This window comes from Ranitomeya variabilis, chromosome 2 (assembly GCF_051348905.1).
Source record: "Ranitomeya variabilis isolate aRanVar5 chromosome 2, aRanVar5.hap1, whole genome shotgun sequence".
Taxonomy (NCBI): Eukaryota; Metazoa; Chordata; class Amphibia; order Anura; family Dendrobatidae; genus Ranitomeya; species Ranitomeya variabilis.
Genome location: NC_135233.1, coordinates 571,678,262 through 571,695,280, shown reverse-complemented (window position 1 = coordinate 571,695,280; position 17,019 = coordinate 571,678,262). Strand labels below are relative to the sequence as shown.

General features: G+C 44.1%; 1 long non-coding RNA gene across 1 annotated transcript in view; it reads left to right on the top strand.

Annotated features, from left to right (window-relative positions):
* LOC143809730 (uncharacterized) overlaps positions 1–12,689 on the top strand; it is a 139,445-nt gene extending 126,756 nt beyond the window's left edge. The window contains exon 4 of the long non-coding RNA XR_013222420.1: positions 12,571–12,689. This is a non-coding gene — a long non-coding RNA (uncharacterized LOC143809730). The remainder of the gene's footprint in view (positions 1–12,570) is intronic.
* The last annotated feature ends 4,330 nt before the right edge of the window (positions 12,690–17,019 follow it).

The following is a 17,019-nucleotide window of genomic DNA, read 5'->3' as shown; positions in this document are numbered from 1 at the left end:
TGGGCTTACCCAAATCCCGTTACAATACTGTCATCTGGGTAGTCGCTAACCATTTTTCCAAGATGGAACATCTAGTTCCCCTTCCGTGCATGCCGTCGGCACGGGTGTCATGATCTCAATGGCAAGAGATCATAGCATAAGCATATATAGGAACTAGCTCTTGGAAGATGGAAACTGAGCTGACCATGAACTAAACCTAACGCACAACTAGCAGTGGCCGGGTAGCATGCCTACGTTGATTCTAGATGCCCAGCACCAGCCGGAGGACTAAATAATGCTAGCAGAGGAAAATATTAGTCCTAGCTCACCTCTAGAGAAATACCCCAAAAGGAGACAGAGGCCCCCCACATGTATTGGCGGTGAATTAAGATGAAATAACAAACGTAGTATGAAAATAGGTTTAGCAAATTTGAGGTCCACTTACTACATAGCAGAAGACAGAAAGGACACTTTCATGGTCAGCTAAAAACCCTAATCAAAACACCATCCAGAAATTACTTTAAAACTCTGGCATTAACTCATAACACCAGAGTGGCAATTCCTGTTCACAAGAGCTTTCCAGACACAGTAACGAAACTACAGCTGTGAACTGGAACCAAAATGCAAAAACAAACATGGACAAGAGTCCAACTTATCTAGTAGTTGTCTAGGAGCAGGAACAAGCACAGAGAGGCTTCTGATAACATTGTTGACCGGCAAGCAACTAACAGAGCAGCAAGGTTATATAGCGACTCCCACATCTTGATGGGAACAGGTGAACAGAGAAGATGAAGACACCAGTTCAATTCCACCAGTAGCCACCGGGGGAGCCCAGAATCCAAATTCACAACAGTACCCCCCCCTCAAGGAGGGGGCACCGAACCCTCACCAGAACCACCAGGGCGACCAGGATGGGCCCTATGAAAGGCACAAACCAGATCAGAGGCATGAACATCAGATGCATTCACCCAAGAATTATCCTCCTGGCCGTATCCCTTCCACTTGACCAGATACTGGAGTCTCCGTCTGGAAACACGAGAGTCTAAGATTTTCTCCACAACGTACTCCAACTCACCCTCAACCAACACCGGAGCAGGAGGCTCAACGGAAGGCACAACCGGTACCTCATACCTGCGCAATAATGACCGATGAAAAACGTTATGAATAGAAAAGGATGCAGGGAGGTCCAAACGGAAGGAAACAGGGTTAAGAATCTCCAATATCTTATACGGGCCAATGAACCGAGGCTTAAACTTAGGAGAAGAGACCCTCATAGGGACAAAACGAGAAGACAACCACACCAAATCCCCAACACAAAGCCGAGGACCAACACGACGGTGGCGGTTGGCAAAAAGCTGAGTCTTCTCCTGGGACAACCTCAAATTGTCCACCACCTGCCCCCAGATCTGATGCAATCTCTCCACCACAGCATCCACTCCAGGACAATCCGAAGATTCCACCTGACCAGAGGAAAATCGAGGATGAAACCCCGAATTACAGAAAAACGGGGACACCAAAGTGGCAGAGCTGGCCCGATTATTGAGAGCGAACTCCGCCAATGGCAAAAAAGCAACCCAATCATCCTGGTCAGCAGACACAAAACACCTCAGATATGTCTCCAGGGTCTGATTAATCCGCTCGGTCTGGCCATTCGTCTGAGGATGGAAAGCGGACGAAAAAGATAAATCTATGCCCATCCTAGCACAGAATGCCCGCCAAAATCTAGACACGAATTGGGTCCCTCTGTCAGAAACGATATTCTCAGGAATACCATGCAAACGAACAACATTTTGAAAAAACAGAGGAACCAACTCGGAAGAAGAAGGCAACTTGGGCAGAGGAACCAAATGGACCATCTTAGAGAAACGGTCACACACCACCCAGATGACAGACATCTTCTGAGAAACAGGCAGATCTGAAATAAAATCCATCGAGATGTGCGTCCAAGGCCTCTTAGGAATAGGCAAGGGCAACAACAATCCACTAGCCCGAGAACAACAAGGCTTGGCCCGAGCACAAACGTCACAAGACTGCACAAAGCCTCGCACATCTCGTGACAGGGAAGGCCACCAGAAGGACCTTGCCACCAAATCCCTGGTACCAAAAATGCCAGGATGACCTGCCAACGCAGAAGAATGAACCTCAGAGATGACTCTACTGGTCCAATCATCAGGAACAAACAGTTTATCAGGTGGGCAACGATCAGGTCTATCCGCCTGAAACTCCTGCAAGGCCCGCCGCAGGTCTGGAGAAACGGCTGACAATACCACTCCATCCTTAAGGATACCTGTGGGCTCAGAATTACCAGGTGAGTCAGGCTCAAAACTCCTAGAAAGGGCATCCGCCTTAACATTCTTAGAACCCGGTAGGTATGACACCACAAAATTAAACCGAGAGAAAAATAATAACCAGCGCGCCTGTCTAGGATTCAGGCGCCTGGCGGTCTCAAGATAAATCAAATTTTTGTGGTCAGTCAATACCACCACCTGATGTCTGGCCCCCTCAAGCCAATGGCGCCACTCCTCAAAAGCCCACTTCATGGCCAAAAGCTCCCGATTCCCAACATCATAATTCCGCTCAGCGGGCGAAAATTTACGGGAAAAGAAGGCACAAGGCCTCATCACGGAGCAGTCAGAACTTTTCTGCGACAACACTGCCCCAGCTCCGATCTCAGAAGCGTCGACCTCAACCTGAAAAGGTAGAGCAACATCAGGCTGACGCAACACAGGGGCAGAGGAAAAACGGCGCTTAAGCTCCCGAAAGGCCTCCACAGCATCAGGGGACCAATCAGCAACATCAGCACCCTTCTTAGTCAAATCGGTCAATGGCTTAGCAATATCCGAAAAACCAGCAATAAATCGACGATAAAAGTTAGCAAAGCCCAAAAATTTCTGAAGACTCTTAAGAGAAGAGGGCTGCGTCCAATCACAAATAGCTTGAACCTTGACAGGATCCATTTCAATGGAAGAGGGGGAAAAAATATATCCCAAAAAGGAAATCCTCTGTACCCCAAAAACACACTTAGAACCCTTCACACACAAAGAATTAGACCGCAAAACCTGAAAAACCCTCCTGACTTGCTGGACATGAGAGTCCCAGTCATCCGAAAAAATCAGAATATCATCCAGATACACAATCATAAATTTATCCAAATAATCGCGAAAAATATCATGCATAAAGGACTGGAAAACTGACGGAGCATTAGAAAGACCAAAAGGCATCACTAAATACTCAAAGTGGCCCTCGGGCGTATTAAATGCGGTTTTCCACTCATCCCCCTGCCTGATTCGCACCAAATTATACGCCCCACGAAGGTCAATCTTAGAGAACCACTTGGCCCCCTTTATGCGAGCAAACAAATCAGTCAGCAACGGCAATGGGTATTGATATTTAACAGTGATTTTATTCAAAAGCCGATAATCAATACATGGTCTCAAAGAGCCGTCTTTTTTTGACACAAAGAAAAAACCGGCTCCTAAGGGAGATGACGATGGACGAATATGTCCCTTTTCCAAGGACTCCTTTATATATTCTCGCATAGCAGCATGTTCAGGCACAGACAGATTAAATAAACGACCCTTTGGGTATTTACTACCCGGGATTAAATCTATGGCACAATCGCACTCTCGGTGCGGAGGTAACGAACCAAGCTTGGATTCTTCAAAGACGTCACGATAGTCAGACAGGAACTCAGGAATTTCAGAGGGAATAGATGATGAAATGGAAACCACAGGTACATCCCCATGAGCCCCCTTACATCCCCAGCTCAACACAGACATAGCTCTCCAGTCGAGGACTGGGTTGTGAGATTGGAGCCAAGGCAATCCTAGCACCAAATCATCATGTAGATTATACAGCACCAGAAAGCGAATAATCTCCTGGTGACCCGGATTAATACGCATAGTTACTTGTGTCCAGTATTGTGGTTTATTATTAGCCAATGGGGTGGAGTCAATCCCCTTCAGAGGAATAGGAGTCTCCAAAGGCTCTAAATCATACCCACAGCGTTTGGCAAAGGACCAATCCATAAGACTCAAAGCGGCGCCAGAGTCGACATAGGCGTCCGTGGTAATAGATGACAAAGAGCAAATCAGGGTCACAGATAGAATAAACTTAGACGGTAAGGTGCAAATGGAAACAGATTTACCAAGTTTTTTAGTGCGCTTAGAGCATGCTGATATAACATGAGTAGAATCACCACAATAGAAACACAACCCATTTTTCCGTCTAAAATTCTGCCGCTCGCTTCGGGACAGAATTCTATCACACTGCATACTCTCTGGCGATTTCTCAGTGGACACCGCCAGATGGTGCACTGGTTTGCGCTCCCGCAAACGCCTATCGATCTGAATAGCCATTGTCATGGACTCATTCAGACCCGCAGGCACAGGGAACCCCACCATAACATCCTTAATGGCATCAGAGAGACCCTCTCTGAAAGTCGCCGCCAGGGCGCACTCATTCCACTGAGTAAGCACAGACCATTTACGGAATCTTTGGCAGTAAATTTCCGCTTCATCTTGCCCCTGAGATAGGGACATCAAAGTTTTTTCTGCCTGAAGCTCCAAATGAGGTTCGTCATAAAGCAACCCCAAGGCCAGAAAAAACGCATCCACATTGAGCAACGCAGGATCCCCTGGTGTCAATGAAAAAGCCCAGTCTTGAGGGTCGCCCCGGAGCAAGGAAATCACAATCCTGACCTGCTGTGCAGGGTCTCCGGCAGAGCGAGATTTCAGGGACAAAAATAATTTGCAATTATTTCGAAAATTCTGAAACCCAGATCTATTCCCCGAGAAAAATTCCGGCAAAGGAATTCTCGGCTCAGATACAGGTGCATGACAAACAAAATCTTGCAAATTTTGTACCTTCGTGGCGAGATTATTCAAACCTGCAGTTACACTCTGAAGATCCATTACAAACAGGTGGACACAGAGCCATTCAAAGGAGAGAAAAAAAAAAAAAAAAATTTCAGCAGACTACTTATTTCTCTCCTTTCTCAGCCAAGGATTTTAACCCTTTAGTGGGCCGGTCAAACTGTCATGATCTCAATGGCAAGAGATCATAGCATAAGCATATATAGGAACTAGCTCTTGGAAGATGGAAACTGAGCTGACCATGAACTAAACCTAACGCACAACTAGCAGTGGCCGGGTAGCATGCCTACGTTGATTCTAGATGCCCAGCACCAGCCGGAGGACTAAATAATGCTAGCAGAGGAAAATATTAGTCCTAGCTCACCTCTAGAGAAATACCCCAAAAGGAGACAGAGGCCCCCCACATGTATTGGCGGTGAATTAAGATGAAATAACAAACGTAGTATGAAAATAGGTTTAGCAAATTTGAGGTCCACTTACTACATAGCAGAAGACAGAAAGGACACTTTCATGGTCAGCTAAAAACCCTAATCAAAACACCATCCAGAAATTACTTTAAAACTCTGGCATTAACTCATAACACCAGAGTGGCAATTCCTGTTCACAAGAGCTTTCCAGACACAGTAACGAAACTACAGCTGTGAACTGGAACCAAAATGCAAAAACAAACATGGACAAGAGTCCAACTTATCTAGTAGTTGTCTAGGAGCAGGAACAAGCACAGAGAGGCTTCTGATAACATTGTTGACCGGCAAGCAACTAACAGAGCAGCAAGGTTATATAGCGACTCCCACATCTTGATGGGAACAGGTGAACAGAGAAGATGAAGACACCAGTTCAATTCCACCAGTAGCCACCGGGGGAGCCCAGAATCCAAATTCACAACACACGGGCTTTGGCCGCAATATTCGTGAAGCACATCTTCCATCTTCACGGGATGCCTGACAAAATAGTCAGTGGCCGGGGTCCCCAGTTCGCTTCTCAGTTCTGGAGAGAGCTCTGTAGGCTGCTCAGTATTGAGCTTAACTTCTCTTCAGCGTATCATCCTGAGACAAATGGATTGGTGGAGAGAGCCAATCAGACCCTGGTCACATATCTACAGCATTTTATCTCTGCCAGGCATGACGACTGGTCATCCTTACTGCTGTGGGCAAAGTTTGCCCTTAATAACGCGGTTGCCGATTCAACAGGGCAGACTCAGTTCCTCCTCAATTACGGTCGTCACCGCCCCGCTCCTGTCTTCGCGACTGGCGACTTGGTGTGGCTCTCAGCTCGTAATATCAAGCTGCGCGTAGAGTCCACTAAGTTTGCTCCCCATTATCTATGTCCTTTCAAAGTCCTGGAGCAGGTTAATCCAGTGGTGTATCGCCTGTCCCTTCCGCCATGCCTGAATATCACCGACACCTTTCACGTGTCCCTCTTGAAACCCATTCACATGTCCCGGTTTTCTGAGTCATCTGCGGAGACTTCGGGTGCGTCCTCGGACGATTTTGAGGTGAAAGCAATTGTCGGTTCCAATGTGGTACGCGGCAAAAAATTTTATTTAGTGGACTGGAAGGGTCATTGGCCAGAGGATATGACCTGGGAGCCGGTTGAGCACATTCATGCCCCCCAGCTTATTGCTGCCTTCAAGCGTGGCAAGGCTCATAGGGGGGGCACTAAGAGGGGGATAATGTTACACGCCGGGATTCTTCCTCTGCACAGGATGTATCCCAAGCCTTGTCTTCTCCTGTGGTACCCTATTCTGTCTCGACCGCAGTGAATGCTGCTGAGCAAAGACATCGGCTCAGCATCTTTCTCAGATCTGGGCTGTGCGCTTGGTTACTGCTGCCTCTCTTGGTTCAGCTATAGTAACTGGCAATACTCAGCGGCGTGCAACTATTTCTGAGACAAAGTCCAGATTTTGCTCTTTTGCGCATGCTCTTGGGTCGACTTCTCGTTGGTGGTTGTCCATCACATGCTCAGGTCCTGGTCTGTCTCCGGGTCCTATCAGATTGACAGAAACTATAAAAGGATCCTTGGCACGCCTGTCGGTTGCTAAGATCATTCACGTTTGGTGTGTGTGGAACCCTATGGTAGTATGGACTCTGCTGTATGAACTCAGGGCAGGCTCAGTGCCTTTAGAATTCCGGCTTATCTGGAGAGGAGCTTGTGTGTATGAATTCAGGGCAGGCGCTAGTGCCTTTAGAATTCCAGCCCCTCCGGAGAGGAGTTCTGTGTGTGATTGGAGTCCACTACCGGTTCCCTTGCTTCAGTGAAATATCAAACTCCTGTGAAGTCAACAAGATTCTTGTTAGCATCTAATCACTCTGCGGCTGTGTGCCTATAACACAGCTCTGCTGCAGGACATCTTTCCGTTGCTGTGTGCGATTGGCACAGCCACGTGCTTCTCCACTGAGTGACGTTAACTCGGTGCAAGTCTGTTAAACTAGCTGCAAGTCTCGCTATTGTCCTTTTAGATGCAGTTTATCATCTCTGCACGGCGGACCCCAGGTGGCGAACGAACATCATTATTATAATTTATTTAATGTGTTCTGCCCACCCTAACACCCCCCAGCCAAAAAATAGCAGCCCGCAACTGCCTCAGAAAAGATGCATCTTTTAGATGCGCTAACTTTGGCACTTTGCCAGTCTCTTCACACTTGCCCTGGTGCAATGGCAAGTGAGGTAATAGACACCCCCATTACTAACCCCATAGTTAGGCTGTAAAAAAAACACATGCAGAATAAAATCCTTTAAGTGAAATAATGACACAAACTCCTTTATTTGAAAAAAAAAATAAAACAGCAGTTATACTCACCTTTACACCTAAATGATTGAAGCCTATGTCCCCTGTAAAAGAATAAAAGTAATAAACAACCATATTCCTCACATGTCCATTGTGAAGAAAATCCATATCTGTCCCACGAAGATTCAGGATGATTTGCCGGTGCAGTAGCAGCGCGGAGATCGCCAACAGTTGCTATTGCGCATGCGCAGGCAGCGCCATCTTGGTGGAGGACATTTTTTTCTTCTCCAGCAAGATGGCACCGCCGATGCCAGTGCAACAGCAGCTATCGGATCGCTATACAAACCTATAGTTTCTACTGCGCAGGTGCCCCGGGTGCCATATTCAAAATTACTTTTTTTTTCCTCGCTCAAGTAAATCTTCAAACGGGATTATTAAGTGCACAGTAACCTTGCGATTATGCTGCAGTGCAGGTGCCACAGCTGGCTCTTGCCTGCAGAAGCTTTCTTTTATATTCAGTATGTGATGGTATTCATTATGCAAACTAGGGGCAGGTCAATGAGGGATCAGTGACCTGTCCGCAGTCTGCATTATGAATACTTACTGTAATTAGAGCACCACATACACCAATCCCACCTTAGGATAGGAGCATATCAATAACACAAAACTCAAAATAAAGATTAAGAAGCAACAGCAAGATGGATTTCATCAATCAAGGTATCATTGCAATCAGTAAAACGGCGCTGACCTGACACTGTGTGTAGGTTACTATGCACAACCCTGCTGACAGGTTCCCTTTAACCCATTTAGCATGGACAATGGCCCCCAGTTCACTCATATCTGAGGTTTGCATGTTAGCCATGAGCATCAAATCCCATCAAATATTTTTTATTCAGTTGAAATCAGGTGACTGTGATGGCCATTGCAGAATTTTCCAGGACTTCTGAAACCAAGTCTTTAGGATTATTGTCTTGTTTGACATTCCAATGACGCCCTAGCTTTGGCTTCTCACAGAAGACATGATGTTTTCTCCTGATACTTGATTGAATCTATCTAGCCCTCCACATTCTGCAAGTTTCCAGTACCCTAGGACATCACAGAGCCACCGTCATTCTTCACTGTAGGCAGGGTTTATTTTCAGTATATATTTTATTAGTAATTATCAGGCAAATCATTGATCCATAGTCCCAAAATGTTTCAGTTTTGTTTTATCTCGTAAGTCACAGAAATGTTGGGGTCCTATATTTACATGGTTTTGAGCATATTGGAGAACACTTTCTTGTGTTTTTAAGTCAGACGAGGTGTAAGTCTTGAAGTCCGAGAATGAAAACCTTTAGCATTTTGTATGCACCTTAGGGATCATGCAGATGTCAATGAAATTTGGTCCGACTGCAATGCACAGACTGTCCACAGGTTTCACGACTTGAACTCAAAAGCGTCATCAATGCCCAAAATGTTGTCAAGCTCGGGAAGGGAGACCCACGGACAGTCTGTGCTTGGATCCAGTTTCTCGGACAACTGTATGAATCTTTATTGAAACCTCAGTGAGTTCTGCCACCAGATCTTACTCCAGGTCTTTTGCAGTTATCCGAAGGTTTTTTTTTCACCTGTCTCCTCAGAAATCTCCAGGCAGCCAGTAATAGCTTCCTCTTTCTGTCACATGCAGGTCGTGTAAGCAAGTTCTCCTTTTTAATGTTCACTTGTGTCTTTTAGATCTCTTTCCTTATATGTACAAGACTATGATCTCTTAACTTTTTGGACCACTCTCTTCACTTATTTTATTCACCTATTTATAACATGCAAAAGTCAACAAACCCCTTATCAACCCTAAAACTAATAAAACCTTTCATCATTCCAGTAGACAACCCCTGATTTACAAATGTGCGCTCTTAATGGGCATTTCTTTTTCGGGGGTTGAATAATTCCGAGGCTGCAGTAGTAAAAGTGGCATTTTGTGTTGAATTTCGAGAAACCACTTGTTACACTTTATATAGATCAGCATAAGAAAAATATTTCTTTACTTTGGTGAAGAAACGTTGTAAATTTTGCTAATGCATCAATAATATTTATTATTATTTTATAACAGGTTCTCTTTAATATATTTATAAATGGATATTTTATATTAATATAAAACCATTATTCATATTTCCCAGATGAGTCAATGTCAGAGTGAGACATAAGACACGTGAACATGTAAGAATTCAGTATAATGTATGTATCAATGTTGGACAAGGTACAAGGCGAAACCTGAAGTTCAGCTTTAGTAAACAGCATGGCATTGACAATCCCCATAAAGTCTAGGCGTAGGCAACGAGGACGGGTGTTTAGGTTATGGTAGCCATTTATTAATTTATCATTTTATATTTATAATGGCTATTATTATAACAAAACTTTTATTGACTGACTGGTCAACAGAATTTTTTGAGCGCGGTCCGATTTTTGTGGACTCGCACAATGGAGAAATCTTGTTCTTCATCTTTTCCGCACCCGCGTTTCGATTCTTATGCGAGCGGAGTGGATGACATTAAGCTGAAATGCAGAGCATCATTAACGTAATCAATCCAATACATCGGATTGTGTTCGAAACGCGTTGTCGATCCACCTTTGAGGTATGGAATCCGTTTTTAACTTCTTCCAATAAAAATGTTGCATTTTTAAGGAGCTGGATTTACCCTTTTCTTTTGGATGACTACACTTTGGTCATAACAGAATCCCTTGCTCCCGCACGCCTTGAGCCTCAATGGTGAGCTGGTTTCATTAACCCTTTTTTTCAGCATTTTATGTCAGTACAGCATCAAATAGGAACATGTTTGAAGGGGTTTCTAGTTCAATATGCTTATTGCAACATATACAAGTTACTGGTACTTATAGTTCTAAAAAGTGATATTATGTGACTATATGTTTAAGGTGCAGGTCCCGGCAATTCAAGTTCTGCTCAACACAGCGCAGCGTTTTCTCTGTCACCATGTCATCAGTGCTGAGGGTGAAGGGGGTTTGCTGACTGCAAAGTTCACTAGCTAAGCCAGCCCCCTTTGCTGTCTATACATTGGCTGTGACAGAGAAAGGGGATAGCTGACTGCTCATTTTATTGACTAAGCCAGCACCTTCTGTCTATGTGTCAACTGTGACGGAAAAGGAAGGCTAGCTGATTGCTCGTTTCAATAGCTAAGCCAGCCCCCTTCTGTCTGTACGTCAATTGTGACAGAGAAGGGGACTAGCTGACTGCTCGTTTTGTTGGCTAACCCAGCCCCTTCTGTCTATACATCAATTCTGACAGAGAAGGGGGCTAGCTGACTGCTCGTTTTGTTGACTAACCCAGCCCCTTCTGTCTATACATCAATTGTGACAGAGAAGGGGGCTAGCTGACTTCCCATTTTGTTGACTAAGCCAGCCCCTTTTGTCTGTACGTCAATTGTGACAGAGAAGGGGACTAGCTGACTGCTTGTTTTATTGACTATGCCAGCCCCTTCTGTCTATACATCAATTGCAGCAAAGAAAGGGGGCTAGCTGACTGCTCATTTTTTTGACTAAGCCAGCCCCCCTTCTGTCTATATGTCAATAGTACCAAAGAAAGGGGCTAGATGCTCGTTTTATTGTCTAAGCCAGCCCCCTCCTGTCTATGCATTAATTGTGACTGAGAACGAGGCTAGCTGAATGCTCATTTTAATGACTTCGCCATCCCCATTCTTTATTACAAAATAAGGGGGCTGGCATACCTATTAAAATATATATGTAGCCTGTCTCCTTCAAACACAGTTCTAATCACATGGTCCCAAACCTGGAGTGAATCTGCCGACACCTGGGGCAGGAGTGGATATATAAAGTTAGGGGCGAGGCGCCTTTTGATAAACTAAATAACTAAAGTTATTTTGCTATTACCTGTGGGCGAAAAGATGTCAAGGACCCCCAAAAGAGCAGATTAAGTGCAGGAAAGGGGGAGAGTTGTCTGCAGCAAGGAACACGCTGGGGATTCTGACGTGTTCGTACAGGCTCGGATGGAACAATTCTGTCCTAATGTGCCCTTATATTACAAGAAAAGAACATTCCAGGAGATATGACAAATATATACATTACTCGGGGATGGAGAGTATCAATTTTTAAATGATCCTGGTCACTTTCTAATCTCAGCAAGACATTACATGTGCGTACACTCGAGAATGGGGGAAGGTGCTGCAAAGCCATTGGCAAATTCCTGGAGAGCCGAGCTGAAGTTTTCGCTGAAGATGATATGGTTATTATGAGATTAGAGATGGATTTGAGAAAGGTGAAAGTCACAATAATGCTTCAGCCCAGTAATCCAAGAAGATGCTAAAACTTGTCTGCAGTTTACTCTCTACACAATGCAGAAGAGCCAGTCTTAAGTGAACGAGGACGTCACCGGATAGAAAGACATATTTACTTTGGTTTTCAGCTTTATTTTATTTATTTTTTTTTACTTGATATTTTGGATATACCTTAACATTAATGGTTCTTGTGACATCTGTCCCTTTTTTTGACAAACGGAATTAATGTAGAAAAAAAACTGATCCATTGCATAAATGGAAGCAGAGGGACCCTTTGATCATTATGGGGTCAGTCTAGGATCTCTTGGTTTTTTTTAGAATGTTAGAAAAAATTCTGGGCTTTTTCTATAAGTGCAAACCTAACGAAACCCAAAACGGCCCATTTTAATAATTATTATAGTCAATGGGGTCCCTAGGTCAACTTTAATGAAAGCCATTCTACAGGGAATTCAATCACATCTACTCATTGTCATACATGCAACCCCGTTTATCTCTTCCACGCCCCATTAAAGGGTAATTCTCATAATGATAAATGGCTACAATTGTAAATTGCTTGTAAAAATAGTAACTACTTGTTAGAAATCCTCAACAACCAGGGGAATTTGTGTGTTTGTTTGTCTAGGTTAATGGCCACCTCTGTAATCTATCAGTGGTGGTTGGTCTCTAACTCAAGGATCTTACTACTTAAAATCTCTTTCCAAAACAGCTTGCAAGCTCTGCTCTGAAGATCAATGGTACGACGATGCCATGGACCGAACTGTCAATCAAGCAGGAGAGTGCCGCCTCCAAGAAGCCATGAGGCAGAGGAGCAGTTCGTTCTTGAAGGTTGAAGGTTTTAAAAAAACTTGTGAGGCATCCTCGAGTCACCACACAATAAAAATTTTCTAGTAGCACTACTGTCTGGAACTTTATGGAGTTCTGTCAACTCTTCCAAGATAGTTTCCCGTTTCTTATTTCTCTGTAGGCCTCCTGGACAATCTATCAGAAAGTGATAGGATATACTAGTGGCATGCAATAATTTCTATAGTGAAGAAGTACAGATTTTATAGACTGACATTACAAGATCAAATGCTGGATCTCGTAAGGATTCCAGATCCAGATGGTCAGTGACTTTCATTTTGTAAATCCTGGGAGCATTATACCATGGGCCAACTTTAGAGAACACCAAAACGGATAATCACTAACCTTTAATTTTTTTCAAGCACTTTCCACAAATTGATTGACAACTTTTACTGATGTATTTTAATGTTTTTCGTGTTTTTTTTCACACCTCCAATGCTCTATCTGCTCACACTGCTAACTGGATATTCAATGACATAATAATGATAGGAAGTAGGACTTTTCCATAAATGCAAACACAACTTGTAGAACTCTAGATCAGCGACCATGAGGGTATTCACAAGAACAGCCCTTCTGGAATCCTTGGCCCTTTTTTTTATTAGTAGACCTGATGATGCCATACTGAGCCTACTTATCAGAAGAGGCATCAAAGATGCCTGCATGTATTAGAAGGTTCTTAGGTTTTTGGCCTGGAGGCCACGGATTGCCGTGATCCTGTAAGTCATTTTGCTCAACTCTTACTCAACATCTTGGAACAAGCATGAAGTGGTCCTCTTAACCTGACATCCATGACGTATTATATAACTTTTGAATGCCATAATTTGGGTCCCTCTGTGCGGCAAAAAATAGAGCTTCTCTGACTCAGTGCTTTCTACCCATCGCATGGCCCTTCCTTGCCACTTCAAGAAATGATGTGGCTTCTCTCAATGATAACAGATCCTGAGGGGTGAAGCAGTCTGGTCTGCATCAACAAAATGATGACTACAGCAGCTTCTTTTCTGCTTGACTTGACAAGTGTCATGATATAGTAAAAAATTGCTGCAAAGAATAATCACTATTAGTAAGCATTTACATGGGACTGATCGTCTGCAGGGAAAACATTACAGTAGATTTAGTCCTTTGCAATACTAAAGTGGAAATGTGTGGCAAATCTGAAAAGTTCACAGTGTTAGGCTAACCTGGTGAGGTGGATCCTCCAAGCCTAAGGTACTGGTGGACATCTGGGACATGGGGGTCATGCAGCAGGCAGAGGCAGGTGAGGCACATGAGAAATGGGTAGCAGAGGTACTGGAGAAAGTAGATGGATAGGAGACCGGGAGGCAGGTAGCAGAGGTCCTGGACACTGCAGGTGGACAGTAGACTGGGAACAGGTAGCAGAGGTTTTGGACACCGCAGGTGGGCAGAAGACCAGGCACAGGTTGCAGAGGTCCTGGGCACCGCAGGTGGACAGAAGATCGGGAACAGGTGGCAGAGGTCCTGGTCACCGTAGGTGGACAGAAGACCGGAAAGAGGTAGCAGAGGTCCTCGACTCCGCAGATGGACAGAAGACCAGTCACAGGTAGCAGAGGTACTGGACACCGCAGGTGGGCAGAAGATTGGAACCAGGCGGCAGAGGTCTTGGACAACACAGGCAGACAGAAGACTGGGAACAGGTAGCAGAGATCCTGGATACCACAGGTGGACAGAAGACTGAGAACAGGTAGCAGAGATCCTGGACATTGCAGGCAGATAGGAGACCGGGAACAGGTATCAGAGGTTCTAGACACCACAGGTAGACAGGAGTCCTGAGTATCTAAAGAATCTTAATATGATGACATAAGTGTGTGTCTTAGTAGGCCTCATCACACAGGGCTATCTACAAAGCCTGACATGAAGCACAATAGAGTTCAATGGAGTGGGGTGAGGGTAGCAAAGCCCAAATCCAGGACAGGAGCGTAAGACACTGCGTACATTGACATGTTGCACATTTTAATTATTCATATCAGTCCCATGTTGATGTATCCAAAAAGACCACATTCTTTCCATGCTCATAATCCAGATCAATTGATATATTCTTCTACATTCTTGTGCAACACTCACTGTGTTTGCTGTTTCTATCACTTTGTGTAATTAATGTAAACCACAGACTCCAATCTCAATTTAGTGGTGGCATAAAAAGTTACAGAATAAACAGTCTGCAGCAAATAACTTAATTGGCTTCACATTCCCCTCCAATGGGCCAAAGACAATCTTTGAGCTAGAAAGCATATCCGACAAATGTTAACTCATTGCTCCTCATGAATATATGGAACCATTCCATCAAATCGTCACTAAATAAATGCATCTAGGTTTACATATGCTGCGAATATAATTAAAAGTTCGGTGCTGGCAGCAACTCTCTGACTTAATTATATAGAAGTAGATTTAATGATGACATTATACGGCAGGTTGAGCGATTTCAGCATGTCTCCACAACGTGCAAAGCTAATTAAAAACAGAATTGTGTGGGTACAAGTGTAAGTAGGAAAAGATTACTGATAACTGAGATACATTATGGGGAGGCTGAACAAATTGCTCGGGAAGGTAGGACTTGACTTTACAGCAAGGATGCTCCACCCTTTATTATACAACGAATGTTGCAATATGGATGCGTCCTTATATTTTTTTCTGCTGCACATGTTATAACGAGTGTTAATTAAACGGGTGGACCTCTTCTGTGCCATGGGTATGGAAGCACAAGACACTAAACAGCTTGTACTTGGACTGATGATATATAGGAAGGGGCAAGGTGTGTCTTCTTATACCATGTAACCATATAATGATGATTTATATGCATCGGTAAGAAGCGGTATTTCATTCTTCAGTTTCGTTGACGATTGACAAATGTAATAATGTTTTGCACAATGATAACAGCTGCAGAAAGAATGAGTGCTTTGCTTGGCTCATGTCAGTGATTGTTTGGATGGAGATGCTGGGCATTTCAAATCCTTCAAACTTATACATGCTGCACCCCATTTATCTCTTCAAAATATACACACAGTGGGTACGGAAAGTATTCAGAACCCTTTACATTTTTCCACTCTTTGTTTCATTGCAGCCATTTGGTAAATTCAAAAAAGTTATTTTTTTCTCATCAATGTACACTCTGCACCCCACCTTGACTGAAAAAAACAGAACTGTAGTAATGTTTGCAAATTTATTAAAAAAGAAAAACTGAAATATCACATGGTCATAAGTATTCAGACCCCTTGCTCAGTATTGAGTAGATGCACCTTTTGAGCTAGTACAGCCATGAGTCTTCTTGGGAATGATGCAACAAGTTTTTCACACCTGGATTTGGGGATCCTCTGCCATTCTTCCTTGCAGATCCTCTCCAGTTCCGTCAGGTTGGATGGTGAACATTGGTGGATAGCCATTTTCAGGTCTCTCCAGAGATGCTCAATTGGGGTTAGGTCAGGGCTCCGGCTGGGTCAGTCAAGAATGGTCACAGAATTGTTCTGAAGCCACTCCTTTGTTATTTTAGCTGTGTGTTTAGGTTCATTGTCTTGTTGGAAAGTGAACCTTCAGCCAAGTCTGAGGTCCAGAGCGCTCTGGAAGAGGTTTTTATCCTGGATATCTCTGTACTTGGCCGCATTCATGTTTCCTTCAATGGCAACCAGTCGTCCTGTCCCTGCAGCTGAAAAACACCCCCATAGCATGATGCTGCCACCACCATGTTTCACTGTTGGGATTGTATTGGGCAGGTGATGAGCAGTGCCTGGTTTTCTCCACACATACCGCTTAGAATTATCACCAAAAAGGTCTATATTCATCTCATCAGACCGGAGAATCTTATTTCTCATAGTCTGGGAGTCCTTCATGTGTTTTTTAGCAAACTCTATACAGGCTTTCATATGTCTAGCACAGAGGAGAGGCTTCTGTCGGGCCACTCTGCCATAAAAGCCTGACTGGTGGAGGGCTGCAGTGATAGTTGACTTTGTGGAATTTTCTTCCATCTCCCTACTGCATCTGTGGAGCTCAGCCACAGTGATCTTGTGGTTCTTCTTTACCTCTCTTACCAAGACTCTTCTCCCATGATTGCTCAGGTAGGAAGAACCCCATGGAAGACTTCTGGTGGTTTCAAATTTCTTCCATTTAAGGATTATAGAGGCCACTGTGCTCTTAGGAACCTTGAGTATTGCAGAAATTCTGTTGTAACCTTGGCCAGATCTGTGCATTGCCACAATTCTGTCTCTGAGCTCCTTGGCCAGTTCCTTTGACCCCATGATTCTCATTTTGTCTGACTTGCACTGTGAGCTGTGAAGTCTTATATAGCCAGGTTTGTGCCTTTCCAAAT